Raw genomic sequence first — 9,433 nt, forward strand, 5'->3', positions numbered from 1 at the left:
GGGTCTACATGATAGAAAATACCCAAAATTGACACAATTTTAAAAACTGCACTCCTCAAGGTGCTCAAAACCACATTCAAAAAGTTTATTAACCCTTCTGATGCTTCACAGGAATTTTTGGAATGTTTAAAAAAAAATATGAACATATACTTTTTTTGCAAAAAAATTATTTCAGATCCAAATATTTTTATTTTTCCAAGGGCAACAGAAGAAATTGGACCCCAAGAGATATTGTGCAATTTGTCCTGAGTATGTTGATACCCCATATGTGGGGGTAAACCACTGTTTGGGCGCATGGCAGAGCTCAGAAGGGAAGGAGCACAAAATTTTACTGTTATGATTTGCAGGTGCCATGACCCAATAGGATAGCCCATGAGGTGCCAAAACAGCAGAACCCCCCCATAAGTGACCCTATTTTACGAATTACACCTCTCAATGAATTCATCTAGGGGTGCAGTGATCATTTTGACTCCATGGGTCTGTCACAGAATTTTATACCATTGGGCAACTTTGCATAGAGACTCTGGAGGAACAGAGCGCTATTTGCCTATTCAAGTGAATGGGTCTGTGCACGTCAGTATGTTTCCACGGACCATGTATCCGTGGGCAAAACATGCTGACATGTCCGTTTTTTAATGTCAGCAGTGCACATGGATGATTCTCCCCTGCTCTGCCGGCGATCGTCACAAGCAGAGGAGAATGATGAGTGCCGTGTTCAGCACCCAGTGCCAGGGGAACAGCGCTTACGGTAATGCTTCTTCCCTGCTGCCCGTCCTCTTGGTACTGATGCAGCACGCACATTCCACACGTGTGCGGCAAGTATTACACACAGACACTGACATCTCCGGTACCGGAAATATCCGGACGTGTGAAAGAGGCCTTATAGCAGGGTTTTATGATTGGCAGCTGTCACACACTAAAAGAAGCTTTTTATTGCATAAAATAGTTTTTGCATCACCATATTTTGAGAGCTATAATTTTTCCATATTTTGGCCCACAGAGTATGTGAGGTCTTGTTTTTTGCGAGACTAATTGAGGTTTTTATTGGTACCATTTTCTGGCACATGACATTTTTTGATCGCTTTTTATTCCGATTTTTGGGAGGCAGAATGAACAAAAACCAGCAAATCATGAATTTCTCTCTTTTTTTTTGAGGGGGGGGGGGCGTTTATACCGTTCTGCATGTGGTATAGGGTCAGTACAATTACAGTGATACCGCAATTATATCTTTTTTTATGTTTTAGGTGGTGCTTTTATACAATAAAAACTATTTTATATAAAAAATGATTATTTTTGCATCCCTTTATTCTGAGAGCTATAACTTTTTTATTTTCCGGTGATGGAGCTGTATGGGGGGGGGGGGAGGGTTGTTTCTTGCGGGACAAGATGACGTTTTAAGCGGTACCATGTTTATTTATATCCATCGTTTTGATCGCGTGTTATTCCACTTTTTGTTCGGCGGTATGATGATAAAGCATAGTTTTTTGCCTTGTTTTTTTTATGGTGTTCACTAAAGGGGTTAACTAGTGGGACAGTTTTATAGGTCTGGTCATTATGGACGCGGCCAGTGCCACCATCAGGGCATTACTGCCCTGACTGGCGTATGGGGCCCGGTGTCTGAGACGCAGGTTCAGTTACTCTATTGCAGCCTTGCAGGTCCACGTGTGCCCACACTGCAATAGTTAAAGCGGCCAGCCAATCGGAGGCTGGTAGCTGACGTCAGCGCACATCATTGTCATTCGCCGGCGAGTGAGCGCTGAAACACCGGGAGGGATCTTTGCTTCGCTGCAGGAGCGTGGCAAGGTAAGAAGAAAGGTTTTCTTTATTTTTTTAACTGAAAGTGGCAAGATGCAATGTGGACCATGTGTCTCCTTCCAGCCTAATAAACGATAAAACAGCCGCACTCTCTTGGGTTATAGCTTGCAAAGTGGTGTATTTATTCACATGTGTTTGACATTCAAATATATGTACACATACAGCAGGATAAGAAAAAAAGTGACGTTTCGACCCAATTCCGGGTCTTTCTCAAACTGCAAATAAACATAAAATACAATTAGTGTTTATGTACATAGAGCATAATGCGTGAAATTAATATTTACAACTATATATACAACTGTAATCACTAATAAAAATTCCATGAGTCCCCTTAAGGTGAAGGATCTTTTTGAAGGTACAATAGATGCACTGCAAGTCCTTTCCCTGGTTTGCCAGTGGATATACACAGTATATGGATGGTTTTGTACCGCGAGATTTAGGACCAGAGACACAATAGTGGAGAGGATATGTGTGGTCAAAATGAATAATCTAGGTTGCCCAGTGGTGAACTAAATGCATAATGGTATATAGTGGATGAAGTGGATGAAAACCTAGTGCACTGACCTGAGTAGCTGATACTGTTTGAAAATTTGAAATTAGGTCCCAAAAAGGGCTGCGGGTAGAAAAGGGGGATAAGAGGGGGAATCCTTAGTAAGGAGAAATGAGGTCTGTGTGGTATGGAAGGAAATGTAGATTGTGGGCAAGTTACCAACCTCCTCTAGGTGTGGCGCTGGGGTATCCTGCTTCCTGGAAGTGTGTGGGCTAATGTGAGCATTGTAGCTCCATTTATAATGCCTGCTGGCCATAAAGTGAGGTCATGTCAGGGCGAGCTGTGGAGCGCAGAGTGCGAGCTGCATGGATTGTGTCTAGGAGTCAGATGTGATGCAATGGCTGGGTTGCCTACATAATGCTGCTCATACTTATAAGAAAGGCCCAGAGTGTGTCGGGAGTCCACCTGGGTAAACTGCTAATGTGAAACCCCATAGGAAATATATATTAGAAAAAATAAAAAAATAAAAAATAAAAATAATAATACACAATAAAAATGGAAACATGGGAATAAATATACCGTACATAGACTGTGGGAAAAGAATGGAAATAAAATAATGGGTAATGAAAAAAACTGAATAAGCCCCAGTGTAGTCCATATTGGAATAGAAATATAGATTTATGTCTATAAAGGGGTACCAAAGCTAATAATTTCGTAAACAAGAGAAGGGGAGTGCTAAACTTATGGAGCGAAATAAAACAATAAGAAAAAGAGAGAAAAAAAATAAGAAAAAATGATAAATGAAAAATAAGAGGAATTGAAAATAAAAATAAAAAATATAAAGGAAAATAAAAATAAAAATAATAATAAAAATAAATATAGAAAAAAAAATAAAATAAAATAAATAAAAATAAAAATAAAATAAAGTGAAATGAAATAAAATGAAATAAAATAAAAGTAAAAATAAAACACAAACCAAAACAAAAACAAAGACAAAAAAATAAAAATAAAAATGAAAAAAAAAAAAATAGAAAAATAGAAAAAAAGAGAGATGGAACTTTCTATAACTTACCCAAGGCGGGTGTTAGGAATATTTAGTCAGGTCAGTGTGTCTGTAAGAATAAGTGAAAGGTTAGAACCAAAGCAATAGCTCTAGGATATTTTGACCACATACGTCAACTACTAAATACATAAATACATTTTCTACATGTAGATTTCCACATAAAAGAACAGTTCAATTTTCAAAATCACGAATCACATTACAGAGTATAACAGACACGGCAGTTCAACCCTGTGTATTAAGTTAATAAATCTAACTCCCTGTTGAGTCCCTTTGGCGTGAGGGTTTGCAATGTGTGTATCCAATAGGATTCCCTTTCTTTAAGTAATCTGTTGTGGTTGCCGCCTCTCCTTGGTCTCTCAACCTGTTCCACAACCTGGAATCTCAGTTGTGAAATTGAATTATTAGCTGTTGCAAAGTGCTCTGGAATGGGTAGCCAAGTTTTTTTGCATCTGATTGTAGATTTATGGCTGGATATGCAGTCGCAAATGTGTTGTGTTGTTTGCCCTATATAGATAAGGCCACAAGGGCATTTAACCAGGTATACCACAAAATTGGATTCGCACGTAAAGAAACCCTTTGTCTTATACCTCTTACCAGAGTGGGGGTGAATGACATCCTCCCCTCTGATGACGTTTGAACAACATGCACAACTAAGACATGGGTAAGTCCACACCCGTTTTGAGCCAATGAAACTCTCTTTGGGTTGTTTTATTAGGCTACCTATGTCTGCCCTCACCCATTGGTCCCTAAGGTTTGGTGGTTTTGTTTGTGGTTTGTCGGGGTATGACCTATGGAGAAGTGGCCAGTGTTTATTAATGATGTTGTAGAGTTTAGGCATTATCGGGTGGTGGGTATGTATAAAAGGAATGCGTTCGGGTTTAACTAATGTGGTACGGGAGGGTGTAGTTTCAAGGGCTCTCAGTTTCTCGGTGGTCAAGAGTTGTTCAGGATACTTCCTATCTCTAAATTTGTCGGACATCTCATTAAGGCGAGTTTCAAGTAAACTCTTATCCGATACAATTCTTTTAACCCTTTGAAATTGGGAACGAGGCAGACTATTTTTCGTTTTGGATGACAGCTGGTGTATAATAAAAGGTTATTAGAATCCGTAGGTTTAGTGAAAATATCCGTCTCTAGTTTACCTGCGTCGTTCTTTATGACCATTGTGTCCAGAAATGAGATTCTAGTCAAGTCCCAAGTCAGGGTGAACTGGAGTTCAGGTCTAATCGAGTTGATAAAGTCATGGAAAGAAGACAGGCTTTCAGGGGTGCCTTCCCATAGACAAAAAATATCGTCTATGAATCTGATCCAGCTCTTAGCATAAGTTCTGAAAAGTTCACTAGTGTAAATGTAGGTGCATTCAAATGCATCAATATATGAGTTTGCATAAGCGGGCGCCACGTTCGCACCCATGGCGGTCCCGCAGGTCTGCAAATAATACTGGTCGCCAAAAAGAAAAAAGTTGTTACATAAGACAATTTTTATTTTCAATTCCTCTTATTTTTCATTTATCATTTTTTCTTATTTTGTTTCTCATTTTTTCTTATTGTTTTATTTCGCTCCATAAGTTTAGCACTACCTGTCACGATATGGTATGAAATATCATAAGTAGTTTTCTTGCTAGCCTGCGTGGGCTAAGCCCCCCTTCTTGGAGTGATGCTGCAGCAGTTTGTAGCTTCAAATTCCTTCCCTTTCACTCAGCCAAGAGCTGCTTTGCCAATGTATGGGGGAAGAGAAGTTTTATGTCCGAACGGTATTTACGACCAGGTTAGAATCTTCCACTAGCTGGAACTGGAAAAATGGCTCCAAAATTCATGAAAGATTCTTTGTTTGGGTTTTGTACGATAGTATGCACCAGGTTCACGTTAAGACCATGAAAATATATATTCGCATTCTCACTCGGTGTATCGACCCATCCCCCGAAACACGGGCTTCTAACTCCATCTGGTAAAGAAGTAGGGTTTTCTTGGTAAATATGTATCCCAGATAGGACATATTTGATCTCATTAGAATGCTCACGTTAATCCGAGATGAATTATGGGTTCGTTATGACTATGACATGTTTTGTAGCGAAGTTATAGCAAGTAGATAAATTTAAGATCGAAGTACTCAGAATGTAGAGAGAGGAGGGTCTGGATAAGACAGCCTTTCTGTGATGTCACAGCCTTCAGGTTTTAAGTGTCTGGCAGGCATCCCCAGTTTTTTCTTGTCCTATTTTCCTGGAAGAGCTGAGTACATCCCATGAGCTGGGACGTATGGAAAACTGCCCTAGCCTGGGTGCCTGCCATGCTTTGAACATGTGAGTGTTATCTTTTCTCCTTTATTCCCTTTATGTTATAATTACCCGTGTACATATTTGCAATTGTCTCATTTGTAACATCTTTATAAAATATTTTTGATAAAGCACTGCCTAATCATTATGGAATATAATATTTAATATTAGTTCGTTCTTCTGTTCTAAACCGTACCCTAAGTCTTCTGAAGGGAAATACGCTACTGTTGTGTTGGGTTAGCTTCGGACCCGTTTAATCGAAGCTGGTGGTGGCGATACCGTGTGCAGGCTTTTGGGGTGCTGCTGTAGCGACTGCGGCATTGATAATTATTGTTCCTGCCTAAGTGGGAGTAGTTTATCGCGTCGCTGCAGCGTGCCCAATAGCCAGTACATAGCAGGCAGCCTGTCTGGCGACTAATTACCCTAGGTGCAGTACCTAATCTGACCTGAGAGTAAGGGGGGCGCCAGAGAGCTGCAAGTGTTAAGTGGAACTGTAAGCGGGATATACATAAATCCCTGCAGTTCATGGTATATAGAAAAGCAGTGGGATACCTAAAATAAGCCCCTGCTGTAAACTAAGAGGTCAATAGCCTTGTGTGTGTGTTTTTCATCACATCGTGGAGTGGAGGGATAACTAAGATAAGCCCCCCTGCACATGTGATAGCCGTCTGTTGGCCTAAAGTCACCTCAATCCGTGACGTAGGGGTGACGGTCACGGTGTGAATCCTGACCAATTGGTGACAGCGGTCAGGGGAATCGTGATAATTGGTGGCAAGGCGGTGGGATATCTTAGAGCATTAGTGATTTGGTTTGCGTAATCATTCCTCTCACTAAAAACTTGCAGAAAGTTCTTGCGAGGACTCTGCGCAAATAAGTTTGGAGAACGAACTCAGTGTTTTATTAGTCTTGAGACAATTGCGCACTGGTAATTATCCCCTCCCTTCCTCTTCGTTTTTCTATCCTATCTTTTATTTGGCAACCATGGCTGCGAAAGGGGAAGCCTGGTACAACCAGCAGAAGGACATTCTTGCTGGGATATGCATGTACCACGGCCTGAACCCCCTAGACAAGTCCAAGACTCAAATGGTCGCTGACCTGGTGCAATTCGAAGCCGACCAAGCCAGGTCACAGAGCCCAGAGGCCGCAGAAGCCAGCACCAGCGAACATGGTGCTGCAGCAGAGGTCCAACCACTGAATGCTGGCCCTGTTAGCAATCCGGGCGAATTGGATCCCCACCTGCAGGCGGCCTTGAAAGAATTCCCCACTGATGACCATGAGGGACGCCGGCAGCTGATTCAGCAATACCGGCAGGAGGCCCAGGCCCAGCAAGCCGAGAGAGAGGCCCGAGCTGAGAGAGAGGCCCGAGCCGAGCGGGAGGCTGAGAGAGCCGAGCGGGAGGCTGAGAGAGCCGAGCGCCAAGCCCAGCAAGAACATGAACTGGAGATGCTCCGGCAGGGGGGATGCCCTCCACCGCCCAAAGACGTGAGCCCAGCAGCGCTCAGATACCTAAGCCCCGGCCCAATCACTTTCCTGTTATGGAGAAGGACGGGGACTTGGACCCTTTTCTGCGGGCCTTTGAGAAAGCCTGCAGACAGTACCGGCTGCCTACAGATGAATGGGCCCGATACCTGACACCAGGGCTGAGAGGCAAAGCTCTGGAGGCGTTTGCTGCCCTCCCTCAAGAACAAGATGGAGACTATGAGGCCATCAAGCAGGCTCTGATAGCAAAGTACCAGCTTACTCCCGAGGTGTACCGTAGAAAGTTCCGGACCCTCCAACGTGGCCCACACGACAGTTACAGTGATGTGGTGCATGGACTGGGGACCCACTTTGACCAGTGGACCCAAGGACTGTCAGTGTCCACCTATGCACAGCTGCGAGACCTGATGATCCAAGACCAGTTCTTTCATCTTTGCCCAGCTGAGGTGCGACAGTTCGTGATGGACAGAGAACCCAAAGACGTGACGAAAGCAGCGCAGATTGCCGATGCCTATGAGGCCAACCGTAGATAGGAAGTGCGGAAGCCAGTCACCACCAGCTGGAGAGGGGGTAAGCCTGCAACCAACGCCAGTATCCCTGCCAGCCAGCACTCCAGAGGTCCTGTCCCTGTAGCCAACAGCACCAGACCTACCACTGAACCTCGCAAGTGTTTCACCTGCTATCAGACTGGTCATATCAGTCCCTCCTGCCCAACCAAGCAGAAGAACACCCCAGCCAAGGCCCCAGGGCCTAATGCAGCAGTTCTTTTGGTGGGTGGTGTGGTTGGGAGGGTGTGTGACAACGTACAGCACGTCACTGTGGGAGGCCATGTTGCTACAGGCCTCAAGGACACCGGGGCTGAACGAACCCTCATCCGACCCGAACTGGCGGCCCCTGAAGAAATCATTCCGGGGAAAACCCTAACTATCATTGGGATTGGGGGCATCAGCTGTCCCTTACCGATGGCCCGGGTTTTTATTGATTGGGGTGCCGGGAGCGGGGTGAAGGAAGTGGGGCTGTCTGATAATTTGCCCACTGTTGTTTTGTTGGGGACTGATTTGGAGAGGATGGTTGCATACTACGTCCCTGACACCCCTCCCCAATCTACTAATGAGGGTAAAGTTAACCCTGATGATGATGATGATGGGAAATCGCATGTGTTACCTGACCATGCTTTATCTTGCAATGATGCATCTAATAACCATTTTTTCCCTAGGATTGATGGTGAAAATGTTGTACCTGTGCCAGCTGAACCTGATAATGATTTTTCTGTGAAGGTTAATGTGTCCATAGGTACAGGCGTGCCCAGCCACGTCGCTCTGCGGAGTGAGACGGCTGAGGAACCCCTAACAGGGGCAAGTGTCGGTGCTACAGGAAATGGGGAGATGCATGGGAACCGTGAGGAAGGTGATGCCATGAAAGTGACCAGTGCCACCGAGGAAGGTAACTGGCCCATAAGTAGCACTGCCCCTGGAGTGTTGGGGGTGGATGGGGAGGTAGAGCCCATAGCAGCATCGGCTGATGGGCCTGTAGAAACCCCCGGGGAGACAGCCTACGTAGCTGCTGTCACCCGCAGTCAGAGTGCCCGGAACACAGATAACTGTCTGCCTTCCGGACCCTCCTCAGTCATTACTTTGACTGAACCAGAGGTGGACCCAGAGCAGGTCCAAGAGGGTTCCCGTGGGGAAGGGACCCTAACGTCGCTTTTGGCTTCCCCTAGCCAGGAGTTTCAGGCCGCTCTGCACACAGATGCGAGCCTAGAGAGTTTGAGACAACTTGCCGGGACGCTCTTCTCCGAGGCTGATAAGGAGAAGGTGTTCTGGAAACGAGGAAGGTTGTACCGGGAGACAGTACCTGGAGAATCACAAAAGGAGTGGTTGAGGGAAAGACAGCTGGTCGTCCCGCAGCAATTCCGGGGTGAGTTGTTGCGGATTGCCCATGAGATCCCGCTAGCTGGACACTTGGGGATCAGCAAAACTAAGGCCCGGCTGTCTCAACACTTCTATTGGCCTAAGATGGGGACAGATGTGTCAAATTACTGCCGCTCCTGTATCACTTGTCAAAGAGTGGGGAAGGCGGGGCCTGCTCTTAAGGCTCCCCTGATCCCTTTGCCAGTGATAGAGGAGCCTTTCCAGAGGATCGCGGTGGACATTGTGGGCCCGCTGACCGTCCCCAGCAGCTCTGGAAAGCAATACATCCTTACTGTGGTAGACTATGCTACCCGGTACCCAGAGGCAGTAGCTCTGTCGTCAACTAGGGCAGATAAGGTGGCGGATGCCCTGTTGGCCATCTTTTCACGTGTAGGGTTTCCCAG

The 9,433-nt window shown here is 45.0% G+C and overlaps 1 long non-coding RNA gene across 1 annotated transcript; it reads right to left on the reverse strand.

The window, feature by feature from the left end:
• Positions 1 to 1,913: 1,913 nt before the first annotated feature.
• Positions 1,914 to 3,603, reverse strand: LOC138680770 (uncharacterized). Its single transcript, XR_011321764.1, has 2 exons — positions 3,378 to 3,603; positions 1,914 to 2,030 (listed from the first exon to the last, which is right to left on the reverse strand). It is a non-coding gene; the product is annotated as an uncharacterized lncRNA (long non-coding RNA).
• Positions 3,604 to 9,433: the final 5,830 nt, after the last annotated feature.

The sequence above is a fragment of the Ranitomeya imitator genome, chromosome 5 (genome assembly GCF_032444005.1).
Source record: "Ranitomeya imitator isolate aRanImi1 chromosome 5, aRanImi1.pri, whole genome shotgun sequence".
NCBI classification, from domain to species: Eukaryota; Metazoa; Chordata; class Amphibia; order Anura; family Dendrobatidae; genus Ranitomeya; species Ranitomeya imitator.